At 47.3% G+C, this 7,412-nt stretch overlaps 1 pseudogene; it reads left to right on the plus strand.

Moving 5' to 3' along the window:
- Window positions 1-604: 604 nt before the first annotated feature.
- On the plus strand, window positions 605-4,531 carry LOC136164084 (small ribosomal subunit protein eS10-like; annotated as a pseudogene).
- Window positions 4,532-7,412: the final 2,881 nt, after the last annotated feature.

Genomic DNA, 7,412 nt, shown 5'->3' on the forward strand with positions numbered 1-7,412 from the left:
ACATACCCATCACACACACACACACCCCCACACACACCCCATCACACCCCCACCCCCACACACACACACCCCATCACACACACATACACCCCCAAACACCCCACCACACACACACAGGCACTCAGGGCCTATTTGCTGAATTCCTCAGGGGCAGCTAAGCCTTAGTCTTGATCTGTAAAATGAGGCCTCGTGTCTGATGTTTTCCAGGTACCAGCACCAGCTCACCCTTCACTTTCCTCCATTCTGCTCTGGTCCGTGGAGGCTGACCTTTCCCAGGGCTGCAGCTCTCATCAGGTTCAGGGACCGTGCCTTGCTCCCTGGGGGGTAAAGCTTCCAGCCGCTGCACGCCCCTGAGTGCCGCAGCAGCCTTTCTTAGCTCCTCCAACTGTGCCCACCACTCTGATCTCGTCCCTTCATCAAGCCCTTTTCAGTTACCCCTTTAAATGTGCCAACTGTTTCCATCCAGCGTCCTGACTGCTACAATAATTGGTACCAGCATAGCCCTGGGAAATGGATTCTTGGCTGGGATTCTGGGGTTCTGGGATGGGTGGCTCACACATCCTGGTTAGTGTGCGAACATCCTCCTTGGCGGGGGTGAGGGACGATGGTTGTCTGCGACATCGCAGTGACTGCCTTTATGACCAGCGGTGGTGTGAGATGCACTGGTATGTGTCGGGAGACCAAGTAGCTAGGACGTTTAGTCACTATGGTGACAGTAGTGATTACAATAGCCAATCACTATTGGCTCGGCCTTCTGACTCTACATCTGATTGCCCTCGGGAACACACACAAAGGAAACAAAACAGATTGAAAGCCTTGAACTGGGCTAGGTGGGATATAATTCTCATCATGGCCTAGAGACAGTGAGAGGTGATGGAGGTGTCCTGAGGAAAGCCAGCATCAGGAACAGGCCCCAGGTGACGTCACTGCAGGGTGTTCATGCCAGGAAGGTATGAAGGTTTCAGACTGAAGCCAAGGTGCTGCCTTTAGCAACAAGGAAGATTCAGGAGGCGTTGGGGTACCAAGCTCTATCCAAGTGTCCCCATCCCATGCCTAGATGTCCTATCCTTTCTTAACCAGTGTCCCCCCATTAGCATAAGAGATGTAGGTGTGGGGTAGCACATTTACTTGGCTCTGCAACCCTGGTACCCTGACCTTTAAGGCCTGGGCTTGGTCCTCAGCTATATCTTCCTTGTGGCCCCCAGAGATCAAGATTCTTTCCGAGTCATTCTAGAGGCTTTCTGAATGTCCACCCTTCCATTGAGTCATGAGTTCAAGGCTTTCAGTTTGTTCTTAGCCTGAGGGAGCTCAATGGGACCACAGACCCATTCTGACAATTAACTGACAGATATACCACTGGGGACTTCCCTGGTGGTCCAGTGGTTAAGACTCAGGGCTTCCAATACAGGGGACGCATGTTCAATATCTGGTTGGGGGACTAAGATCCCACTTGCCCTGTGGTGAGGCCAAAAAAGCAGGAGGGCAAACCAAAGGCAATACTCACATCCCTAAGGGAATTCCAGAAACTAGTGCCACCATCAATGATCTGAAATACACAGAAGTGGTCATTCCTTCTAAGATCCAGCTTAACTTACCTATTTGGTTGGTGCAAAAACCAGTTGGGTCTTGAGGAATGACTAGATTACTGTAACTACTAGGTGGGATGGAGCTGTAACTGTGGATCCAGACATGAAAATTTCACTGGAGCAAATCAACACAACTTCTGCCCTGGGACCCATCCTTGACCCCCAATTCTTTTCTACCCCACTAAGTAAAGATCATCAAAATGAGTTTGTCTTTGTGTATTAGAGATAGCAGTATATCTTCAGTCTACATCCTCAAGGCTTTGTTTACTCTCCTGATCTCTGCCATAATCTAGTCCAAAGGGATGCTGATCATCTTGATATAGTTCCAGACATTATGCTGGTCCATTATATTGATGACATTATTGTAATTGGGTCTAGTGAGCAGGAAATTGCAAGCACTTTAGATTCTTAGCAGAACATATGTATGCCAAAGGAAGGGTGATAAATCCCACAAAATATTCAGAGGAATGCCTTGTCAGGGAAGTTTCTAGGGTAACTGGAGGTCTGGGGCACGTCAGTACATCTCCTACAAAATGAGAGTTGCTGAACCTGATACTGCGCACAACAAAGAAAGAGGCAAAATGTTTGATGGGACCCTGGATTTTTGAGGTAATATAGATAACATTTGGTCATGCTGTTCTACCGATTTACTGGAAAAACTCATAATGCAAGTTTTGAAAGAGGCCTGCGGCAAGATAAGACGCTATAGCAGGTCCAGACTGCAGAGCAAGCTGCCCTGTCCCTCGAGCTTTACAATTTAGAAGTTTATGGCAGGAAAATATGCTGTATGGACAAGCTCCAGCAGGAGAGATGCAGTACAGTTATAGACCCTTAGGGTTCTGGATTAATTCATGCCCTCTTCTGCCAGTAACTATTCTCCAATAACTATTCTCCACCGAAAAACAGCTCCCGGCTCATACCCGAGCATGGTGGAGACTGAATGCCTGATTTTAGGACACCAAATGACCCATGCAACCAGAACTGGACATCATCAGATCCGTCTCTTTGTCAAATTGGACATGCATGGCAACATTCTATTATTCAGTATTATATCTTAGATCAGGTCTGAGTAAGTCCAGGAGGCACAAGGAAATTGCAGGAACAGGTGGCTCAGATTCCCACGGTAGGTGCTCTCACCGCTTCACTGCTTCTCTCTCAGCCCCCAGTTGGGGAAGTTGCTGTGACTGGTTACCATGGAGGAAAAAGCACAGACATGATTTCCAAATGAGTCTGCATAGTATGTTAGCACCAGCCACAAATGGATTAACTGCCACATTAAAGCCACACTCAGAGTGTCTCTAAAAGATGAAGAGATTTCCTCTTATGGTTATATTGATTGTCCATTTTGCATGGAAGGAGAGATGACTAGAGGTACAGATATCTGATTCGTGAGCAGTGGGTTAACAAGTTGAGTGACTGCTCAGGGACTTGAAAATAAGAGTGGAAGATTGGTGATGAAGAGGTAAGAGGTCTAAGGGAAAGATTTATGGATGAACTGCTTGAAACGGGCAGAGGTGGTGAAGCTATTTTAACTCACACAAGTGTCCTCAGAGGGCATCCATTGTGAGGGAGGGTCTCAGTGGTCAGGTGGACAAGATTACCTAATCTGTTGATGTCAGCTTCCTTTCCAAGCTACTCTGGTTCTGGCTCAATGAGCCCACACACAGAGTGGCATGTGGCAGGGATAGAGGCCATTCATAGTGTGGTAGACAAATAATGACCTGCCAAAGATGTCCACGTCCTAGACTTCCCTGGTGGTCCAGTGGTTAAGAATCTGCATGCCAATGTAGGGGACATGGGTTTGATCCTTGGTTTTGGAAGGCTCTACACACTACAGGGCAACTAAGCCCATGTACCACGACTCTGAGTGCATGCTCTAGAGTTTGTGCTCCACAACAAGAGAAGCCATGGCAATGAGAAGCTCAAGCACCTCAACAAAGAGTAGCCCCAACTTGGTGCAACTAGAGAAAGTCCATGTGCAGCAATGGAGACCCAGCACAGTCAAAAAATAAAGAGATGTCCACATCCTAATCCGAGGATTAGGATCCTAATTAGGATCTGTGAATATATTTTATAGGGCAAAGGGTAGATAAAGGTTCAGTTTGGTCGCTCAGTCATATCCGACTATTTGTGACCCCATGGACTGCAGCATGCCAGGCCTCCCAGTCCATCACCAACTCCCAGAGTTTACTCAAACTCACGTCCATTGAGTCAGTGATGCCATCCAACCATCTCGTCCTCTGTCGTCCCCTTCTCCTCCCACCTTCAATCAATCCCAGCATCAGGATCTTTTCAAATGAGTCAGTTCTTCACATCAGGTGGCCAAAGTATTCGAGTTTAAGAGTTAAAAACTGGGCAGAAAAAAGTAAAGTCACTAATCAGCCGACCTTAAAAATAGGGAGATTCTCACTTTTCCAGCTCCAGCCCTGGACGCAGCAGCCGTTGCGATATTGATGCCTAAGAAGAACCGGATTGCCATTTATGAACTCCTTTTTAAGGAGGGGGTGATGGTGGCCAAGAAGGATGTCCACATGCCCAAGCGCCCAGAGCTGGCAGACAAGAACATGCCTGATCGTCACGTCATGAAAGCTATACTGTCTCTCAAATCGCGAGGCTACGTGAAGGAACAGTTTGCCTGGAGACACTTCTACTGGTACCTCACCGACGAGGGCATCCGGTATCTCCATGATTACCTCCACCGGCCCCCTGAGATCGTGCCTGCCAACTCTGCGCCGCAGCCGTCCTGAGACTGGCCGGCCACGGTCCAAAACTCTGGAGGGAGAGCAACCTGCAAGACTCACATGAGGAGAAGCTGACAGAGACATCTACAGATGAAGTGCCGTGCCCCTGGCGCCAACAAGAATGCCGAGGCTGAGGCTGGGTCAGCAACTGAATTCCACTTTGGAGGTGGATTTGGTCGTGGATGCGGTCAGCCACCTCAATAATTTGAAAGAGATTGTTTTGGGTTGAACGAGCCTGTAACCAGAAAAATTAAAAAATATATATATAGGGAGATTCTCCTGAATTATCTAGATGGACCCAGTGTCATCACAAGAGTCCTTAAATGTGGAAGCAGGAGGCAGAGTCAGAGGCAGGGTGGGGAGAATGAGGGTCTCCTGGCTATGGCTGGTTTTGAAGATGGAAGGAGGGAACAAGCCAGGGAACGCAGGCAGCCTCTAGATGCTGGAAAAGGCAAGAAAACAGATTCTCCTCTAGAGACTCCAGAAAGGACTGCAGCCTTGCCGACACCTTGATTTTAGCCCGTGCTCAAGTCATTTCAGTCGTGTCCAACTCTATGAGACTCTATGGACCGTAGCCCACCAGGCTCCTCTGACCATGGGATTCTCCAGGCAAGAGTACTGGAGTGGGCTGCCATGCGCTCCTCCAGGGATCTTTCCTACCCAGAGATCGGACTCACATCTCTTCTGTCTCACATTGGCAGGCAGGTTCTTTACCACTAGAGCCACTTGGGAAGCCCTTGATTTTAGCCCAGTTAGACTCATTTTAGGCTTATGACCTCCCAAACTCTAAGATAATAAACTTGTGTTGTTTTAAGCCACCAAGTTTTTGGTAGTTTATTTCAGCAGCCATATAAATCAGTACACATAGACACAACAGATTTCCCTCACCAAATCTGATCAGGCAGTGGGCACTGCTGAGTGCTCAAGCTTCCATCAGCGAAGCTGAGCTTCTTGTTTGGAACTATTCCCTGGGGCAGTGGTTCTCAAAGTGTGGACCAGGAAGACTCTTCCATGGGTTCTATGAGGTCAGATCTACTTTATTAATACTAAAACAGTGTTTGCCTTTTTCTTTCATGAGCACATAGTGGAATATTCCAGAGGCTACACAGCATGTATACAACAGACTGAATGCTGTAGCAGGTCTGAGAATCTAGCTGTTTCTTATTAAGCCAGATTCTAAAGAGGTCTGCAGGGACTTCCCTGGACATCAAGTGGTTAGGACTCCGCACTTCCATTGCAGGTGGCACGGGTTCAATCCCTGGTCAGGGAACTAAGATCTCACATGCCTCACAGCAAGGTTAAAAAAGAGAGAGATTTGCAAACATGTTAAATCACGGCACTTTTCTCACAATTTCTGTTTTCAAAAAGTTATTTTCATTAAAATGTTATGTTACTATGTAATGGGTTTATTAGTTTTAAATAGTGTAGCACTTTAATTTCTAATCCAGTAAAATAGATATAACCCACATAAACAAAAACCCTTTACAATTTTTAAGAGTATAACCTTTCAATAATTGTGAAGAGTGTAAAAGGATCCTGACACCAAAAAAAATCTGAGAACCACCGCCCTTCAGGGACCAGCTAGCTATCTATTGGCAGGTTGAGTGCGTTGTCCCCTTGTTTCATAAAGGGTCAGTTATCTATTACCTCAAGGTTATAAATATGCATTCCTGCAATGGACTTGCCTTCCCCGCCTGGAGTGCTTCTGCCAGCCTCGTCATTTCTGTACTTGCTTGTTCATCACTCTGCTGTCCCCCACACAGCCTATTTTCCTTTTATGGCGAAGGGCATGGAGCAATGGCCTCGCCCATGGAAGCACTGGACATACAATGTGTCCCATCGCTCAGAAGCAGCTGACCCGATACAGAAACCTCCAGTGCCAGCTGGGAGACAGCAACTTGGGTTACTGACATGCGGGATGCAGTGTAAGTTTAAAATCAGTGGCTCACCCCTCTCACAGCCTGCATGCAGAGGCCCAGGGACCAAGCAGTGGAAATGAGGGTGGCTCTTCTATGATTCCAAATAACCCGGAGGAATTTTTGCTTTCCCTCTCTCGATTTTGTGTTCAGTGGGCCTGGAGGGAACACAGATGTGGTTCCCTGAAGTCAGAGGTAGAGTCTTCCTTCTGGTCATTTTGAGCTCTGAATATTGCTTAACTCAAATGTAGAGAAGGGATCAAGTGTACCAGGTAGGGTGATGAATCTAGAAAAGGGAGGGTGGGCAGGAAAGCCACGTCTAGAATCTGGAGGACTGACAGCGATTCTCAGATCCCCCATGTCTAATAGCGACAGTGGGAAATGGCAACCCAACAAACCAAAGACCAATACAAACCTGAATTCCATAGGAGTAAAGACTGAGAACACACACATACACATTATAAATACCCAGATACACACACACACACACACATTGTAAAGACCCAGATACACACACACACATACTGTAAAGACCCAGATACACACACACACACATTGTAAAGACCCAGATACACACACACACACACACACACACACACACATTGTAAAGACCCAGATACACACACACACATGCACACACACACACACACACACACTGTAAAGACCCAGATACACACACACACACAGTAAAGACCCAGATACACACACACACACACACATTGTAAAGACCCAGATACACACACACACACATTGTAAATACCCAGATACACACACACACACACACACACGTTGTAAATACCCAGATACACACACACACATGCACACACACACACACACACTGTAAAGACCCAGATACACACACACACACACATTGTAAAGACCAAGATACACACACACACACACACACACACACACACACACACACAGAGTAAAGGGCCACACCAGCCAAAGTGCTGGCAGCTGGTGAGAGGACCATGGAAGGGGTGGGAGGAGGAAGGCATGACTGCTAACACAGGTCTCGCGACCAGGTACAAAAAGGGGGGCTGGAGCAGGTTTCTGCTGTTACCCCTCCTCTACTGTCTTGCTGCAAGAGCCCTGATGATGACTGAGCTAGGTTCCCAGTGAGTGTGACTGAAGGATAACAATGATGTGGTAAGACAAGGATATGG

This window comes from Muntiacus reevesi, chromosome 3, assembly GCF_963930625.1.
Source record: "Muntiacus reevesi chromosome 3, mMunRee1.1, whole genome shotgun sequence".
Lineage (NCBI taxonomy): Eukaryota > Metazoa > Chordata > Mammalia > Artiodactyla > Cervidae > Muntiacus > Muntiacus reevesi.